Source organism: Globicephala melas, chromosome 12 (genome assembly GCF_963455315.2).
Source record: "Globicephala melas chromosome 12, mGloMel1.2, whole genome shotgun sequence".
Classification (NCBI taxonomy): Eukaryota; Metazoa; Chordata; class Mammalia; order Artiodactyla; family Delphinidae; genus Globicephala; species Globicephala melas.
This window is the reverse complement of record NC_083325.1, coordinates 25,211,639-25,232,334: the sequence shown is the minus strand read 5'-3', so window position 1 is coordinate 25,232,334 and position 20,696 is coordinate 25,211,639. Positions and strand designations below refer to the sequence as shown.

Sequence of the window (20,696 nt, the reverse complement as noted above, 5' to 3'; positions counted from 1 at the left end):
CATTCTTCCCGGTTTGCCTATGAGGTTCAGTCCATCATCACTTTAATCACTGCATTTTTACCCCAAGCCACAGCCTGCTTTTCACCTGGCTCTGCTTTCCCCTGTACTGATGGCACTTGTGTACTTTGATCAGCTTGCTTCATCCCACGTATCACCAAATGTGCATTCTTGGCAATGGGTCAGAGCTGACTATTTCAGAACTCCCAAAGTGGTTCCTGTTCTAAAATGCCCCCAAGAACTTGGGAGCTCGAGGCTGCTACCTGCCCCTAGCTCCATGACTCCACCTGTGACTGTGATGGGCCAACCAAACACACATGCACTGCCACAAACGGCCCATCAAAGGAACTGATAATCAGAGTTCAGAACAGGAACTTGGGATCTCAGTATTCAGTGGCTCAGCCTCTGGCTGGGGGAGCACATTCTTTCCCCAGCTGCTGCTGCTGTTTAGAACCAGCATTATCATTATCCATTCAGTGAAGCCCTAGCAGAGAGCTGAGGATTTCAAGTGGCAGAGATCTTAATGACTCCTATTCAGTGCCACTCTATCTGAAGACAGGGAACTGAGTCACAGGGTATGGAAGGATGTCAGGTTAGGGAAAGCTAGGGAAGCAGAAGGTTCCAGTCCTTTCAGAAGAAACAGGTTCTCAGGTGGGTCACAGACATTGGTAACATGGATCACATTCAGAGGGCCTGGAGAGCTGCAATTCCATAGGTGGATGGAATGGGTCACAACAGATAAGACAACTCTCACTTTGGTGAATTCCAGTGGGCTCAGGGAAGACCAAAGCAAGAAAAGACAGACCAACCCATAGGTAGGACAGAAACAAACACAAGGTCCTTGGAGCAGCCAGAGGCCCAGATAGTGGCAGATGAGGAGTGGGCTAGCTATTGCTGAGGGACCCCTGTACCTCTGAGTCTTCAACAGCCATTTGAGTTCCTAAAAGGTGACAACTGATGATACAGGTGAAGACTTGGAACCACCACCCTGAGTTCAGAAACTGCTCTGCAGGTCTGAGGACTTCAGGACCTAGGAAGAGAGTGAAGCCACTGGAATATTTCTGAGTATATAGTAGGGCAAAGCTGTTTCAGGTCCATTCCCTCCTTTCTATCCCCACTAATCCTACTATAGTGCAAGTCTCATCATTTTATTTCTGTGAGTTTTCCAACAGTCTCCTATCTGATGCTTCTGCAAATACCTCTTCCTATTCAATCTAGCACCCACTTTTACCATCAGGGTTATCTTTTATAAAGTACAAATCTGATCACTTCACTCCATAAGTCCAACCCTTCATTAATGTTAAGAAGTTTAATCCCCATTAAACTTCTTAACACAAAACACATCCACTTTCACAATATCTGACCTCTATTTTGGCTCTTAATTCATCTCCTACCCAAGTCTACACTCTTACACATATACACAGAGATACAAGTATGCCTAATGCTTCAACAATACCAGATTACTTTCAGTTCCCCAAATACACTAAACGCTTTTATCTTTTCATGCTTTTGGTTGTGCCCTTCCTTTTGCCTAAATGTCCCTCCTCCCTGGCTAACGTTTCCTGTAAGAGGTTCTACTGTAGTCTCAAAATCCCAAAGACTTCCTTTTTTTTCAGAAATAGAAAAATCCATACTAAAATTCATATGGAATATCAAGCAATCCAAATTACTAAAACAATCCTAATAAAAAAAAACAAAGCTGGAAGTCTCACACTTCCTCATTTCAAAACGTATTACAAAGCTACAGGAATCAAAACAGTGTTGTACTTGCATAAAGACAGGCATATGGATAAATGGAATAAAACAGAGAGCCCAGAAATAAAACCTTACATATATGGTTAAATTATTTTCAACAAGAGACCATTCAATTTGGAGAGAATAGTCTTGTTGAGAAAACTGGATATCCACATGCAAGAGAATGAAGTTCAACCCTTATCTTACACCATATTAAAAAAAAAATTAAAAATGGATAAAAGACCTAAGTGGAAGAGCTAAACCTATAAAGCTCTTAGAAGAAAACATGGAGGAAGAGCTTCATGACACTGGATTTGGAAATGATTTCTTGGACTTGACACCAAAAGCACAGGCAACAAAATAAAAATAGATAAGTTGGACTACATCAAAACTTAAGACTTCTGTGCATCAAAGGATACAATCAACAGAGTGAAAAGCAACCAATGGAATGGGAGAAAATATTTGCAAATCATATATCTGATGAGGGATTAATATCTAGATTATAGAGAACTCCTACAACACAACAACAGCAAAAAACAAACAACCTGATTAAAAAATGGGCAAAGGATTTGAATAGACCTTTCTTCAAGGAAGATTCATGAATGGCCAATAAACATATGAAAAGATGCTCAACGTCACTAATCATTAGGGAAACACAAATCAAAAACACAATGAGATACGACCCCACATCCATTAGGATGGCTACTATCAAAAAAAACACAAAACAAAACAGAAAATAGCAAGTGTTGGAGAGAATTGGAGAGGAACCCTTGTACTGTTGATGGGAAGGTAAAATTGTGGAGGCACTATGGAAAACAGTGTGGCAGTTTCTCAAAAAATTAAAAATAGAATTACCATATGATTCAGCAATTCACCTCTGGGTCTACACCCAAAAGAATTGAAAGCAGGGACTTGAACAGATATTTGTACACAAATTATGATGAAGCATTATTATGGCAGCCTAAAGATAAATCAATCAAAGTGTCCATCCACAGACAAATGGATAAACAAAATGTGGTATATGCATACAATGGAGTATTACAGCCTTTTTTTTTTTAACATCTTTATTGGAGTATAATTGCTTTACAATGGTGTGTTAGTTTCTGCTTTATAACAAAGTGAATCAGTTATACATATACATATGTTCCCATATCTCTTCCCTCTTGCATCTCCCTCCCTCCCACCCTCCCTATTCCACCCTTCCAGGTGGTCACAAAGCACCGAGCTGATCTCCCTGTGCTATGCGGCTGCTTCCCACTAGCTATCTATTTTATGTTTGGTAGTGTATATATGTCCACGCCTCTCTCTCGCTTTGTCACAGCTTACCCTTTCCCCTGCCCATATACTCAAGTCCATTCTCTAGTAGGTCTGTGTCTTTATTCCCATCTTACCCCTAGGTTCTTCATGACATTTTTTTTTTCTTAGATTCCATATATATGTGTTCGCATACAGTATTTGTCTTTCTCTTTCTGACTTACTTCATTCTGTATGACAGACTCTAGGTTCATCCACCTCACTACAAATAACTCAGTTTCGTTTCTTTTTATGGCTGAGTAATATTCCATTGTATATATGTGCCACATCTTCTTTATCCATTCATCCGATGATGGACACTTAGGTTGTTCCCATCTCCTGGCTATTGTAAATAGAGCTGCAATGAACATTGTGGTACATGACTCTTTTTGAATTATGGGTTTCTCAGGGAATATGCCCAGTAGTGGGATTGCTGGGTCGTATGGTCGTTCTGTTGTAGTTTTTTAAGGAACCTCCATACTGTTCTCCATAGTGGCTGTACCAATTCACATTCCCACCAGCAGTGCAAGAGTGTTCCCTTTTCTCGACACCCTCTCCAGCATTTATTGTTTCTAGATTTTTTGATGATGGCCATTCTGACCGGTGTGAGATGATATCTCATTGTAGTTTTGATTTGATTTCTCTAATGATTAATGATGTTGAGCATTCTTTCATGTGTTTGTTGGCAATCTGTATATCTTCTTTGGAGAAATGTCTATTTAGGTCTTCTGCCCATTTTTGGATTGGGTTGTTTGTTTTTTTGTTATTGAGCTGCATAAGCTGCTTGTAAATTTTGGAGAGTAATGCTTTGTCAGTTGTTTCATTTGCAAATATTTTCTCGCATTCTGAGGGTTGTCTTTTGGTCTTGTTTATGGTTTCCTTTGCTGTGCAAAAGCTTTTAAGTTTCATTAGGTCTCATTTGTTTATTTTTGTTTTTATTTCCATTTCTCTAGGAGGTGGGTCAAAAAGGATCTTGCTGTGATTTATGTCATAGAGTGTTCTGCCTAAGTTTTCCTCTAAGAGTTTGATAGTGTCTGACCTTACATTTAGGTCTTTAATCCATTTTAAGCTTATTTCTGTGTATGGTGTTAGGGAGTGTTCTAATCTCATACTTTTACATGTACCTGTGAAATTCTGACACATGCACAACATGGATGAACCTTGAGGACATTATGCTAAGTGAAGCAAGCCAGTCACAAAAGAAGAAATATGGTATGATTCCACTTATATGAAGTACCTAGAGTAGTCAAATTCATAGACAGAAGGCAGAATGGTGGTTGTCAGGGGTTGGGAGAAGGGAGAAATAAGAAATGATTGTTTAATTGGTACAGAGTACAAAGTTTCAGTTTTGCAAGATGAAAAGTGTTCTGGACATGGATAATGATAATGGTTGCACAACAAAGTAAATGTACTTGATGCCACTGAGCTGTACACTTAAAAATGGTTAAAATAGCAAATTTTATGTTATATGTATTTTACCACAATTTTTAAAATTAATAATAATAAATATAAGATGTTGATGAGGTACAACAATGAATTTTAAAGGTTAATTTTTAAAGATTCTTTAGAGAATCCAGCAATCAAATATTGATTTTCAGTTAATAGGAATGGTAGCAGAATTATAGAGATATTAAAATTAAAGTCAAAATACTATATGATATCACTTATATGTGGAATCTAAAAAATACAACAAACTAGTGAATATAACAAAAAAGAAGACTTGCAGATATAGAGAACAAACTAGTGCATCAGTGGAGAGAGGAAGCGGGGAGGGGCAATATACAGTAGGGGATTCAGAAGTACAAACTATTATGTATAAAATAAGCTACAAGGATATCTTGTACAATGCAGGGAATATAGCCGATATTTTATAATAATTAAAAATGGAGTATAACCTTTAAAAACTGTGGGGACTTCCCTGGTGGCAGTGTGGTTAAGAATCCGCCTGCCAATTCAGAGGACACAGGTTCAATCCCTGGTCCAGGAAGATCCCACGTGCCATGGAGCAACTAAGCCCATGAGCCACAACTACTGAGCCTGCTCTCGAGAGCCCGTGAGCCACAATTACTGAAGCCTGCACACCTAGAGAAATCAAGTCTAAAAAAATAAAGAAAGAAAAAAAAGAAAAGACTAACACCTCTTGGCTCTCCATTAAAAAAACAAACAAACTGTGAATCACTATATTGTACACCTGTAATTTACAGAATATTGTACATCAACTACACTTTGATTTAAAAAATTGAAGTCAACAAAATTCTAATTTATATCAAATTATGGATATTGCTTAATTTTAAGTAAAAGATGTTATTATCTCACTTAAAAACATTGAATGTAAATAATTGTAATCTATCACATTTATAGATTAAGAGGAAAAACATATCATGTCAATGGATGCAAAAATGAGTTTGTGTAAAAATTAATAAAAATTCATGTTTTATTTAAAAAGAAAGGTCTAATGCAGTAAAGCTCCAAATCCTCCAGATTCTTTTTTTGTCTATCGAAGTATTAGAATATTTTTCTGATATTGCACCTATGATATTGCAATTGGAATTATTGGTTTACTGAAGAGACTTCTTACAAGTCCTTATTACCCTGGTACCTAGCATGGTGCCTGATGAAAGGAGGTTCTCAGTCAATTCTGGCTGGCTGAAAAACAGAAAGAGCAATTAGGCATGAGCTTTGTATGCATGAGGAAGTCCCAGAGAGTATTTCTGAACAGGTCTTAGAGTGAGCCACTTTGAAGACTAAAAGGACACCAGGGCTGACTGGCTCTGAGTGGGGTGCCAAGCAGGGTACTTCTTCAGGACTATGAAAGGACCACATGCAAGACGGAAGCTTAACCGTGGCACAGAAATTCCTCCTGCAAGTCTCTCCATGCCCCAGGCACTAATGGAGAGGGTTGCAGGAGCCAGAGGTAAAAGAAAGGGGGACAAAGAAGGCAGGCTGACGGTCAGGAAAAACCACTGCTGGTGGGCCATCCTACAGAGTGAACAGGAAAACCCCCTATGGTCCATGTAGCACAAGTCAACGTAAAGTGGGGGTCAGTACACATTTATAACTTTACTATGAAAGGGCTCTGAGGGCTATATGCTCTCTGTCTCAACTACTCAGCTTTTGCCATCATGGTGTCAAAACCACCACAAACAACCACAAAAGAATGAATGTGGCTGTGTTACAATAAAACCTTATTTTCAAAACTAGGTGGTGGACCCAGATTGGCCCACGGACCATACATAGTCTGCAGCCCTCTGGCCTAGATTCTTACTATTCAAATTATGGTACAAGGACCAGCAGGATTGACATCACTTAGGAGCTTGTTAGATCTGCATAATCCTGGGCACCCAGACCTTTGGAATCAGACTCTCATTTTGTAAGATGCCCAATAGAGTTTGCAAAATGCTCTGCCTAACTTCTGTGATCCCCTTCAGCCTGAGCACTCAGATATTATAACAGCATAGGCTTAGGAGGAGTTTCACTTAATGCATCCTTTATAAATCTGATCTAGGGTAGGAGGGCAAGTCCTTCATGAGGACACTGAGACAGAGGGCAGGACTCAGCATAGGAGATTCTGTTCAGGGCAGCTGCCAATGAGACAAGGTCTGCAGAAGTTAGATACGTGATGACTCCCAGAGCCAAACTCCCTGAGCCCTCCACTAATAGTGATGAAACTACTCCAGGTAGTTCTAGACACTCTCCACTGGTGATTTGCCCTGTAATTAAAACATTTCTGCATCTCCTACTATGATGCTTAATTTGATGACTGGCCATGGGATGTCCAGATTAAACATTATGTCTGGGTGTGTCTATGAAGGTGTTTCCAGATTAGATTAGCAATAGGTAGACTAACTAAAGTAGATTGCCCTCCCCAATATGAATGGGCATTACCCAATCCATTGAGAGCTTGAATAGAACAAAAGGCAGAGGAAGGACGAACTTGCCTCTTTCTTCCTGCCTCACTGCTGAGTTGGAGCATCACATCTCATCTTGTCTTCTCTGGCCTCAGACTGAGATTTACACCATTCGCTCTCCTGGTTTTCAGGCTTTTGGACTTGGACTGAACTACACCACTGGCTTTCCTGTGTCTCCATATTGCAAGGTTGTGTATGGCAAATCATGGGACTTCTCAACCTCTATGATTATGTGAGCTGATTCTTCATAATAATAATAATCTATTGTTATATATTTATGTAAAAAATATGTATGTTTCTGTTTCTGTTTCTCTGGAGAACCCTAATACACTTAACCAATATAAAGGTAAGAGGCATGAAGAACTCATCCACCTACAAGTGAAATTTTATGCTCTAGTCCTCAAGGAAATCCCTTATCACTGGTTAGTTCCTAAAATAATGATCCTCAACCTTGGGCAGTGTGCTCCCCAGGGTACAGTTGGTTGTCACAACTCCAGTGGAGGTTGATATTGGCATCTAGTAGGAGGCAAGGATACTGCTAAAATCCTACAATGTATAGAACAGCACCCCCACAACAAAGAACTATCTGGCCCCAAATGTTAATGCATTGAGGTTGAGAAACCCTGCTCTAGAACAAACATCATTACCTCATTGATCAACCTAAGAAACTCTCAGTGTTTGTGAACCTCATGCACATCACCATTACAGCAAGAAAGGTGTCAGAGAGAGGTCTGCTTGGCAGCTCCTAGCGGCCTTGCTCAGAACACCACAGGTCCAAGCCCTGGGCCACCAATTCAATGTTCCATGACCAGAAGTAAACAGACTCCGGGAGAACAAATCACATCAACCAAGCCCTCAAGAAAATACAACATCAGGGGACTTCCCTGGTGGCGCAGTGGTTAAGAATCCACCTACCAATGCAGGGGACACGGGTTCAAGCCCTGGTCCGGGAAGATCTCACATGCCGTGGAACAACTAAGCCTGTGCGCCACAACTACTGAAGCCCATATGCCTAGAGCCCGTGCTCTGCAACAGAGAAGGCACCTCAACAGAGAAGGCACCGCAACAGAAAGCCACCACAACAAGAGAAGCCACCGCAATGAGAAGCCCATGCACCGCAATGAAGAGTAGCCCCCTCTTGCTGCAACTAGAGAAACCCCACGTGCAGCAATGAAGACCCAATGCAAAAATAAAATAAATAAATTTATTTTTAAAAAAGAAAGAAAAAAGAAAATACAACATCAACCAATACCAGTTTATTAATTCATAACTGGAGAGCCACCTGGCATAAGATCTAGATCAGATTCTCTTCTAGACAAGTTGACCCTGGGGATTATCTTGGCTAGGGCAGAATTACAACTAAGCAGCCATATATTTTCAAAGCCAGGGTTTTCTCCCTGTGATTATCCATTGGATTAACCCCACACCGTTCTAGGGGAAAATGATGTCTAGAGAACACTCTAGGGCCAGTAAACAAGAATTGCAGCATACTTTCTTTGGACAGCACCTACTAATTCTTATACTTCTTACTCTTTGACAGCTTTTTTTCATCTATGACCCAAAGCTCCTTCACCTAATTACTGAAAATCTGTGGCACAATTGAGGAGACAGCTTCTTTCCATCACCTACCTCTCAGAATTTTGTCTTCCTGTACACATGCTGGCCTCCTGATGAAGATGACAAGCTGGCTTATAAGCACCATCTCTTAAACTGAATGACTAATTGCATGCATTGCATGCCATTTTCACTGGTTTCCATATTAGAGATAACCTATTTCCCAGTGCTGCAAATTCATATTCTCTGGAACCTTGAGTCTACCCACCTATACTGAGTGTAACCACTGGATATACAAAATGAAGTATGCCTGGTGATAGTACATTTCATCTTATATTTCAGTAGCAGCAGTGCACATCCCTGGTATATAAGCCACCATGCAGATGACTATCTCATCACACAGTGTGCAAAGGGTCATAAAAAAGTCTTATTATCAGGACTTCCCTGGTAGTCCATTGGTTAATACTCTGCACTTCCAATGCAGGGGGCGCCAGTTCAATCAACGGTCAGGAAACTAAGATCCCACATGCCACGCAGCACAGCTTAAAAAACAAAACGAAAAACAAAACAAAAAAATCTTATTATCCCCTTAGCTACCTGGGGAGAAGTGTACTCTTAAGAGTAGAGGAGTATCTGGTTAGAATGGTTCATCCTTGGAGATGCTAGTACCAGACAGTAGAGGTTCTGAAACTTGGTTGGCCTCAGTTGGCTTCTCAGGCTCTGAAAGAAGAGAAAAATGGCATAAAAAATATCAGAGAGCCATCACATGGCTGAGAGATCACATCATGCCTTAGACCTGGTGTTGTTATGAACTGCTTAGCAGAGAAACCTTGGTGGTCTTTGTCTGGACCCCTGAAGATATGAAATAGCATTCCCTGAAAGGATAAAGCCCACTGCCAGAGTTTAATCTGGAATTTGAACCAGACAGCCAGAGAAACCAATCTCCCAAGGTCAGAGCAAAAAGGGAAGCTAAGGGTAAGAAATCAAAAGATGTACGCTTCCTCTTCCCTTCTGTCAGCCAAAACCCACAAAATAGCTACAGCGGCTCCTGTGTGGCTCCTCATCAGTGAAGTTTGCAAGCCAGCCTCTCTGGAAGAGGAAGGGAGGAAATTTAGTTTCCAGATAGTAATGCCCAGATGGGCCATGAAATGAAGTCTCATGCAGCTCTGTAGGCACAAAAAACCTGGACATGCTGCCAAGTGGATTCCCACAGCCTGTATCTTCCATGGAGAAATCTCAAGGCCTCTGTTCAACCCAGCTAGAGAAGCCATCAGGGGTCTCTGAAAGACCTAGATTATACACAGCTCCTTTAGGTTGCCAGTTTCATTTAGAATTGTGTAGAAAAAAAATGAAATCAGTCACAGAGGTCCCGGAGCCCTAAGCAGTCTCCTCGCTCCATGCATACACACTCATTCATTATCACTGCTTCCTACCAGCTCCTGCAGCATCCGACTTTTGCTTATTTATTTACATCTTTACTTATCCCAGCTGCCTCTGCCTCACAAAGGATTTGTGGCATCTTCCTATCTCCATTTTACTGGTAAGGGCAAAAAAGCACAAGATCAGTAGTTCTTTAGAGACTCATTGCACCAAAGCATGGAATCAGTTCTTTGAGTCCCACTCGCTCTCCACTCTACACTAAAGAAAACCATGCAAGGACTGACCTCATTGTGGTCACATGGAGTCTGAGATGCAAAAGCTTGAAAGGAAAAATAACTCCCAGGGACTTCCCTGGGGACTTCCCTTCCCCAGCGGTTAGGACTTCGTGCGTCCACTGTGGGGGCACGGGTTTGATCCCTGGTCAGGGAACTAAGATCCCACAAGCCACGCAGCATGGCCAAAAAAGAAAAAAAAGAAAAGAAAAATAGCTCCCACCTCAGAGGATGGTAAGAGGATACACACGGCCCTGGAGAAATGACTGAGCAGAGAGAAACCCTGACTTTCTCTACAGGACTGATAAACTCCTGTGGATGACACATCCAACACGCTAGCCTACCAGCTGTGTGGCTTCCTTTGCTCCACCAACCCTCCCCTCCAACCTACTGCAGTAAACCACTTCCAAGAGCATATCCTGGACTTTAGTTTTCACTTAGAAAGGCACCACCTCTGAAGTCTGGGCTGTGAGCTCCTTAAGGGCAGGAACCACCTGGTCTCCATTCTTCTCTTTGTTCCTAGAGCCTCCCACAGTAAATGGACAAAGCCGATGTTCAGTGACTGTTGGATGAATGACTCACACTCAGAAATCCCACTCTTCAACCAGATCTTTCTGTCTTCCTACTACCCTCATCGCTACAGTCAAAGTAAATGTGCTCTCCAACCTCTCTGGTTCCTCAAGCTTCTTATACTCTCCAGCTCACCCAGTTAAGTCTCATCCTCCATTCACTTTTCTCTACACAGCCTGGCTACTATAACTACACTACACTTGGCTCTTACCAGGACCTTTCTGCTGCCCTCCCACCATCCCCAGGCCTAACCCCAAGACCACTGTAACCCTCACCTGCCAGCTTTCTTGTCCAAAGGCTAAGTGTTTCTGAAAAAAAAAATCATTCATATTAGCACCATTGTAAATGTTTGGTTTACACCCTCAGTGAGGCCCTTATATTGGTAGGAAAACTTCTAAGTCCCTTGCATTGTCCTTTCTCAATTCCAAGAGAAAATGTACCAAACCACTACCCCTTTCTTTTAGCCCCCTTCTCCATCCTCACCCTTCTTGTGCTTCCCATCTTCCCAGAGGAAACAGCAGCCAACTTACATGAACTGTAACTCCCTTCTCTTCCATTTGATCCTGACCTTCCTCCCTCATTTCTCTAAGGGAGTTTTACCTGTGCTTTTGATCAAATCTTTTCCTCCTCCTTCCTATAAGATTTCATTCCATCAGTGATTCATCCTTCTTTTACCTTTCTTGTTTGACTGATCTCCATCTCTATCTATACAGAGGTAGGCAGATAGAAAGATATACTTTACTATATATTATTCACACAGAAAGACAGAGAGAGAAGGAGAGAAAGAGAGATTATATATGTGTATAATTCTCTCTCAAGCTTGCAGTTTCTCCCTTTCTCCTTCCCTTCTCTCCCCCACCTCCTCCGTGTGTGTGTCTGTGTGTGTGTGAGAGAGAGAGAGAGGTATGTATATATGTCATATATTTACATATATACACACAAGATGTGTTTATGCAAAAAACATGCATATATGTGCACATATATGTATGTATACACACACACATGTCTTTCTTCTTCAAACATTTTCTCATTCTTTCCTAATCACTGTCAAAATCTCTCTCTTTCAATTTGCTGGTCTTATCCACAATAAACTTGCTTAATTGCCCTCACCCTTTCTAAAAAAAAAACTTTTTTTTTTTGGCTGAGTTGTGTCTTCGTTGCTGTGTGCAAGCTTTCTCCGGTGAGTGGGGGCTACTCTTCATTGTGGTGCGCAGGCTTCTCATTGCAGTGGCTTCTCTTGTTGTGGAGCATGGGCTCTAGGTGCGCAGGCTTCAGTAGTCGCAGCATGCGGGCTCAGTAGTTGTGGCTTGCAGGCTCTAGAGCACAGGCTCAGTAGTTGTGGCACATGGGCTTAGTTGCTCTGCCACATGTGGGATCTTCCTAGACCAGGGATCAAACCCGTGTCCCCTGCAGTGGCAGGTGGATTCTTAACCACTGCACCAACAGGGAAGTCCTGCCCTCACCCTTACATGACCTTCCCTTTATTCAGCCTCCCTGCTAAACTTATACTTCCTCTCTCCATTTTTTTTTTTACCATCATTCAATCCTTAGGGATCTAATGTCCCATCCTTCTCCATTTATGCTGCCTAGCACAGTGCCTGAGCACATAAGTTCTTTAAAATAAATTCTGTCATGGATATGAGTCAATGTCTTAGACACCTCTGTGATCTAGTGTTTGACTCATAGTGAATGCTTCCATTGACTGAATGAATCTAAAAATGAACAAACATGGTTAGTGAGAGAGATCTGCAACCTAGCTAAGCAAACAGAATGAAGTATAAAAGCAATGTAAGTTAAGTGGCGTGGGTGCAGATGGGAAAGAGTAATTAATTCCAATAATGGGAGAGCAGTGGGCAGAACTCATAAAAACTTCATAGAGAGGTAAGATTTAAATTGAAGCACTGAGTATTAATTTAATACAAATTATACTAATAACTCATATTTATGGGGACCTTCCTCTGTAACCAGGCAATGCTTTATGTAGAATATTTAATTTAAGAATATTAATTTATAACAATCCTGTGCTATTATTATTCCCATTTTTCAGATGGGAAAATTGAGGCACAGAGAGGTAGTGCTATACAAGATCACTCAGCTAGAAAATATTGGAGATGGAATTTAAACTCAGGCAGCCTATCTCTAGTGCTTTTAACTTCTAAACCATACTTCCCAGAGTAAAGAAATGTACTAGAGACAAAGGAATAATGTGAGGGAAGGTATATGGCATGTCTAGAGCAAGAAAGTAGGCAGAAGGATTTACTAGAAATTAAAGATGGAAAGGCAAAGTTGGAATTGGACCTTGGAGGATCTGCAGGGCCTTACAAAGGAGATGGAATTTTATTTTATGAACAATGGTATTAACAGAAGGGTGACATGGTCAGTTCTGCTTCCTAGGAAGAAAACACTGGCAGAAGCGGAGGCTATGTTGGAGAAGTCAGAGATTATAGGTTACAGTCTGAAAGACTCACTAGGGGTTAACTCAACAGTCCAGGTAAAGGATGAAAGTACCTGAAACCAAGATGGCTGAAATAAAATGGGGATGAAGCTGCTGAAGAAGTCGGCAACGCAGAAACCAAACCTAACAGGTGTAGACCAAAACAAACGAAAACAAAGCAAAAAACCACCAAATGCATGTTCTCTAGTCAAAAGACCAGTTAAGGGACAGTCTAGCAAGACAGAAAACTCTTAGACAATAACTACTCTACCCCAGCCAAACACCATAGGAAAAACTGTGGCCCCAGCTTACACCCATAACAGCAAAGGCTGAGTGGGGAGCATAGACTTCCATCCTCGAGAGACTAAAAGAAGACACCCCAACGTCTGCATCAGAGTGGCATTAGAGAAGACCAAGTAGGGAAAGGGGACTTTCATCCCAGACAGCTGGTAATGAGCCACTCTTCCTGGCAGTATCAGTGGAGAACACACAGGAAGCCTGGACTTCACCCCCACCCAGCTCCTCTCCCTCCTTGCTGGAGTAATGTAATAGGAGGCCTAGTGAAGGGTCAGGACTTTCACCAACCACCGTGGTTAGAAGCCCCACCGTCACCAACATCATTTCAGTGGAGGCCACATAGGATCTGGAACTCTCATTCTCACCCAGCAGTAATAAGAAGCCAGTCAATAGATGCCAACACCAAGATGACAGAGATGTTATAATTATCTGACAAGGATTCTAAAGCAGCCATGATAAAAAAAAACCACTTCTAATAGCAATGATGAATATGCTTGAAATGAATTTTAAAAAATGGAATGCCTCAGCAAAGAAATAGAAAGCCTTAGCAAAGAAATGGAAGATATAAAGAAAAAAATGAAAATTTTAGGATTGAAAAATATAACCAAAATTAAAAAGTAAGTAAATGAGATCAACAGTAGAGTGGAAAGGACAAAGGAAAGAATCAGTGAACTGGAAGGTAGTACAATAGAACCTACACAGTTGGGCAATAGGGAGAAAATAGATTAAAAAAAATTGAACAGAGCCTTAGGGACCTGTGAGACTATAACAAAAGATCTAACATTCGTGTCATTAGAATCCAAGGAGAGGAAAAAAACAGGCAGAAATGAAAAAGTGTTTCAAAAAATAAAGAAATAATGGCTGTAAAATCCCCCTATTTAGGAAGAGATAAAAATCTACAGATATGAGAAGCTGACCAAATCTCAAAAGGATAGACTCAAAGAAATCCATGCCAATCCAAAGGATCAAGACGGCGGAGGAGTAGAAGGACGTGGAGTTCATCTCTCCCACAAATGCATCAAGAAAACATCTACTAATGAAATAGTTCTCACAGAGCACCTGCTGAACACTAGCAGAGCACCTCAGACACCTAAAAGGGCAAGAAGAATCCCCATGTAACCAGGTAGGATGAAAGAAAGAAGAAGGGAAAAGGAAGAGGAGAGGAAGCAGGATGGGACCTGCATCCCTAGAAGGGAGCTGAAGATGAGGAGAGCTTCATGCATCTGGGGAAGCCCCCTCACCAGTGGGGAGATCACCTGGGACAGAAGGGGAGCTTCGGAGTCTTGGAGGAGAGCACAGCAACCGGTCTGTGGCAGGAAGGACAGACTGAAACCTACCCAAATGGTCCATGCCACAGCCCTGCATGCCCCAGCCTGAGACATGTGTCCATCAGGGTGGATGGGGGCTGGGTGCTAAAACGTGGGGTTTGGGGAGCAGACCCGGGAAAGGGACTGCTGTTGGCTGTGAGGAGACAGCCTGCGGGGACGGGAGTGAGGAGCTTTGCAACCTGGAATGCTCCTGGAGGAAGCCCAGACCATGATAGAGGAAAAGCGCCATCGTTGAGTGACGTGCAAAGGGCAGGGCAGCCATTGCAGTCTCTCTCCTCACATGCCGGCCCTGCCTCCACAGGCACTAGGCGGGGCTCCCGCCAGAGCAGGCTCACACATCTCCGGTCATTGCCTCCTCTGCACCTACCCCACCTGGGTAACTTGCTCGCCCCAATCGCCTGGGCGGCCCACTCACCCAGATTGCTGCCTCGGCTCCCTCCCACCTGACAGGCTCAGTGTGCTCTGGCAGCCTCAGGAGCAGAGGCTGGTGGGGGTGGCCCACACTCAGAGGTGGGGCTGAAACAACAGCTGAGCCCCAGGGGTTCTGTGACTAAGAAAGAAGAGCTGAAATCTCTCCTTGTGGCTGTGCAAATTGCGGAGTTAGACCTCCACAGACAGCTTCCTAAATTCAGTGTCTGCAGAACATCCAAATGGACAAGTGCTCCTGCAGCTGAGACGGGTCTGGCTTTAGGACCTGTGGGCTTTATGGGCACATACAGGGGATGGGCAAGGCCAGAGTCTGAGCTGCCTCCATAGCAGGTCCAGGTACACAGTTACTGCAGTCCTGAGACATGACCTCAGTGGATCTGTGATGGTGGCCTGGTGAAAACAACACGTGAGAGTCACCAGGGCCAACTGACAGCATACCCACAGTTAAGGTAGGACAGAGAGCAGTACCAACAACAGTGTACCGTGTGTGCCCACACAATGAATGAAAGGGGACACAACAGAGCACACTCACAGGTAAACAGCTACAGAGGAGGAATATTCAGTGGATTCTCTCCCAGTGGGAGTGCTCCAATCCCACCTAACTCACACCACAGATCAGAATCACAGCTAAGAAACAGATCTGGGGTCCTCTACTCCAACAAGTAGGGAGCAGAACACACCCCTGACAGGGCAGTGACCATCACAGAGCAAAAGGGAGGCTGCACTCCATATCCAGGGCAGGCTCTGGCCATGAAAACACCAGTCAAACCCCTTATTCAGGGGGATAACAGCCAGCATTCACTGAGGAAAGAGGTGGCAGTCATCCATACTAAAATCAGACCTTGGACCAAAAAAAGAAAAAAAAATATATATATATATATTTAACCAACGAAGGCTACATAAGGACATTCCCATATAAAAATAGCTCTCCAAGACAGTCTGACAGTCTGGCATCAGGAGGGAGAACTCCCAGAGCATTTAGCCTTGAAGGCCAGCAGGGCTTGAGTGCAGGAGCTCCACAGGGCTGGGGGAAACAGAGACTCCACTCTTGGAGGGCACACACAAGGTGTCAGCACAAAGCAGTACCTCCATAGGAACCTGGGATACACCTACCTAGGGGTCTTGGAGGGCCTCCTGGGGAACCAGGCATTGGCAGTAGCTCAATGTGTGGCAAGGGGACTGGTAGCAGAGGCCCCAGGGAATATGAATTGGCATGTGCTCTCCTGGAGGTCCCCATTTCGACACCAACACCTGGCTCCACCCAACAGCCTGCAGGCTCCAGTGCTGGAACAGCTCAGGGCAAACAACCAGCAGGACAGGAACACAGCACCACGCATCAGCAGACAGGCTGCCTAAAGTCATAATAAGCTCACAGACACACCAAAACACACTGCTTGACATGGCCCAGCCCATCAGAGGGACAAGACCCAGCTCCACCCAACAGAGGCAGGAACCTGGCCCTCCCACCAGAAAGCCTGCACAAGCCCCTGGACCAAACTCACCCACCAGGAGGCAGACACCAGAAGCAAGAGGAAATACGATCCTACCACCTGTGGAAAGGAGACCACAACACCATAAGTTAGAGAAAACGAGATGACAGAGGAATATGTTGCAGATGAAGGAGCTAGGTAAAAACCTACAAGAACAACTAAATGAAGAGAAGATAGGCAATCTACCTGAAAAAGAATTCAGAGTAATGATAGTAAAGATGATCCAATATCTCAGAAAAAGAATGGAGGAACGGATCAAGAAGATACAAGAAATGTTTAAGAAAGACCTAGAAGAACTAAAGAACAAACAGAGAGGAACAATACAATAACTAAAATGAAGAATACACTAGAAGGAATCAATAGCAGAATGAGGCAGAAGAATGGATAAGTGAGCAGGAAGATACAATGGTGGAAATCACTGCCACAGAACAGAATGAAGAAAAAAGAATGAAAAGAAATGAGGACTGTCTCAGAGACCTCTGGGACAACATTAAATATACCAACATTTGAATTATAGGGGTCCCAAGGAAGAAGAGAAAAAGAAGGGCCTGAGAAAATATTTGAAGAGATTATAGCCAAAAACTTCCTTAACATAGGAAAGGAAATAATCACCCAAGTCCAGGAAGTGTAGACAGTCCCATACAGGATAAACCCAAGGATAAACATGCTGAGATACATAGTAATCAAACTAACAAAAATTAAATACAAAGACAAAACATTAAAAGCAACAAATAACATATAAGGGAATCCCCATAAGGTTATCAGCTGACTTTTCAGCAGAAACTCTGCAGGCCAGAAGGGAGTGCCATAATTTATTTAAAGTGATGAAAGGGAAAAAATACAACCAAGAATACTCTACCCAGCAAGGCTCTCATTCAGATTCAACAGAGAAATCAAAAGCTTTACAGACAAGTAAAAGCTAAGAGACTTCAGGACCACCAAACCAGCTTTATGACGAATGATACAGTAACTTCTCTAGGTAAAGAAAAAAAAAAAGAGGCCACAACTAGAAACAAGAAAATCACAAATGGGAAAGCTCACTGGTAAAAGCAAACACACAGTAACAGCAGGAAATCATCCATACACAAATATGATATCAAAACCAGCAACAGTAAGAAGACAAGAGTACAAATGCAGGAAATGGGAACTGCATTTGAAATTAAGAGACCAGCAACTTAAAACAACCTTGTATAAATAAAGACTGCTATATCAAAACCTCATGGGAGGGACTTCCCTTGTGGCACAGTGGTTAAGAATCTGCCTGCCAATGGAGGGGACATGGGTTTGAGTCCTGGTCTGGGAAGATACCACATGCCACAGAGCAACTAAGCCTATGTGCCACAACTACTGAACCTGTGCTCTACAGCCCATGAGCCACAACTACTTAGCTTGCATGCCACAACTACTGAAGCCCGTGTGCCTAAAGCCCGTGCGCTGCAATAATAGAAGCCACCACGAGAAGCCCATGCACTGCAATGAAGACGAGCCCCTGCTCACTGCAACTAGAGAAAGCCCGTGTACAGCAACAAAGACCCAACACAGCCAAAAATAAATTAATTAATTAATTAAAAAAAAAACTCATGGGAAATGCAAAACAAAAAACTACAACAGATACGCACACACAAAAGAAAAAGCAACCCAAACACAGCACTAAAGATGGTCATCAAACCAAAAGAGAAGAGAGCAAAGAACAAAAGAGGAAGGGAAGAAAAAAGACCTGCAAAAACAAACCTAAAACAATTAAGAAAATGGCAATAGTAATATGCATATCAATAATTACCTTAAGTGTAAATGGATTAAATTCTCCAACCAAAAGACACAGACTCGCTGAATGGATACAACAATAAGAACCGTATATATGCTGTCTACAAGAGACGCACTTCAGACCTAAGGACACATGTAGACTGAAAGTGAGGGGATGGAAAAAGATATTCCATGCAAATGGAAATCAAAAGAAAGCTGGAGTAGCAATACTCATTTCAGACAAAATAGACTTTAAAATAAAGACTGTTACAAGAGACAAGGAAGGACATGACATAATGATCAGTGCAAGGGTTGAATGGGTTCAATGCAAGAAAAAGGCATAGCAATTCAATGCAAGAAAAAGACATAGCAATTCTAATATATATGCACCCAACATAGAATCACCTGAATATATAAGGCAATTGCTAACAGCCATAAAAGGGGAAGTCAACAGTAACACAGTAACAGTGGGGGACTTTCACCCCTCACTTACACCAAAGGACAGATCATCCAGACAGAAAACAAAGAAGGAAACACAACCCTTAAATGACACATTAGACCAGATGGACTTAATTGATATTTATAAGACATTCCATCCAAAAGCAGCAGAATACATTTTTTTCTCAAGTGCACACGAAACATTCTCCAGGACAGATCACATCTTGGGTCACAAATCAAGCCTTGGTAAATTTAAGAAAATTGAAATCATATCAAGCATCTTTTCTGACCACAATGCTATGAGATTAGAAATCAATTACAGGAAAAAACTGTAAAAAACAGAAACACATGGAGGCTAAACAATATGTTACTAAACAACCAATGAATTGCTGAAGAAATCAAAGAGAAAATCCAAAATTACCTAGAGAAAAATGACAATGAAAACACAATAATTAAAAACCTATGGGACATGGGACTTCCCTGGTGGCACAGTGGTTAAGAATCTGCTTGCCAATGCAGGGGATATGGGCTCAATCCCTGGTCTGGGAAGATCCCACGTACCATGGAGCAACTAAGCCCATGTGCCACAACTACTGAGCCTGCACACTAGAGTCTGCAAGCCACAACTACTGAGCCCACGTGCTACAACTACTGAAGCCTGCGTGCCTAGAGCCCATGCTCCACAACAAGAGAAGCCACCACGATGAGAAGCTCACACACTGCAATGAAGAATAGCCCCTGCTCGCCACAACCAGAGAAAGTGAGCAACAAAGACCCAACACAGCCAAAAATGAATTAACCAATTCATTTTTAAAAATAAACAGAACCTATGGGACACCACAGCAAAAGCAGTTCTAAGAGGGAAGTTTATAGCAATACAACTTTACCTCAAGAAACAAGAAAAATCTCAAATAAACAACATAACCTTACATCTAAAGCAGAGAAAAAGAACAAAACCCAAAGTTGGTAGAAGGAATTAAATCATAAAAATCAGAGCAGAAATAAATGAAACAGAGACAAAGAAAACAAGACAAAAGATCAATGAAAATAAAAGGTGGTTCTTTGAGAAGATAAACAAAATTGTTAACCTTTAGCCAGACTTATCAAGAAAAAAAGAGGACTCAAATCAATAAAATTAGAAATAAAAAGGAAAAGTTACAACTGACACCACAGAAATACAAAGGACCGTAAGAGACTACTATATACAAGCAACTATATGTCAATAAAACGGACAACCTAGAAGAAATGGACAAATTCTTAGAAGAGTACAAACTTCCAACACTGAACCAGGAAGAAATAGAAGATATGAACAGATCAACCACAAGTACTGAAACTGAAACTGTTAATAAAACAACTTCCAACAAACAAAAATCCAGGACCAGATGGCTTCGCAGGTGAATTCTATCAAACATTTAGAGAAGAGATAACACCTATCCTTCCGAAACTCTTCCAAAGAAATTGCAGAGGAAGGAACACTCCCAAGCTAATTTATGAGGCCACCATCACGCTGTTACTAAAACCAGACGGAGATATCACAAAAGAAGAAAATTACACGCCAATATCACTGATGAACATAGATGTAAAAATGCTCAACAAAATACTAGCAAACCAAAGCTAACCACACATTAAAAGGATAATACAGCATGATCAAGTGGAATTTATCCCAGGGATGCAAGGATTCTTCAGTATATGCAAATCAATCAATGTGATACCTCACATGAACAAACTGAAGAATAAAAACCATATGATCATCTCAATAGATGCAGAAAAAGCTTTACACAAAATTCAACATCCATTTATGTTAAAAAAAAAAATCTCCAGAAAGTGGG

The 20,696-nt window shown here is 42.0% G+C and overlaps 1 protein-coding gene across 5 annotated transcripts in view; it reads right to left on the bottom strand.

Moving 5' to 3' along the window:
* Window positions 1-20,696, bottom strand: part of EVA1A (eva-1 homolog A, regulator of programmed cell death) — a 70,003-nt gene that overhangs the window by 20,064 nt on the left and 29,243 nt on the right. Inside the window, exons 2-4 of one of the 5 annotated variants that reach the window (XM_030877688.2) lie at window positions 10,984-11,016; window positions 9,084-9,206; window positions 909-1,027 (exon numbers count right to left, since the gene is read on the bottom strand). The exons of 1 other annotated variant lie outside the window; for it this stretch is intronic. The gene's annotated coding sequence lies outside the window, so the exon portion shown is untranslated. The remainder of the gene's footprint in view (window positions 1-908; window positions 1,028-9,083; window positions 9,207-10,983; window positions 11,017-20,696) is intronic. 3 more of the 5 variants (XM_030877687.2, XM_070046854.1, XM_030877691.2) reach the window with 3 other exon arrangements.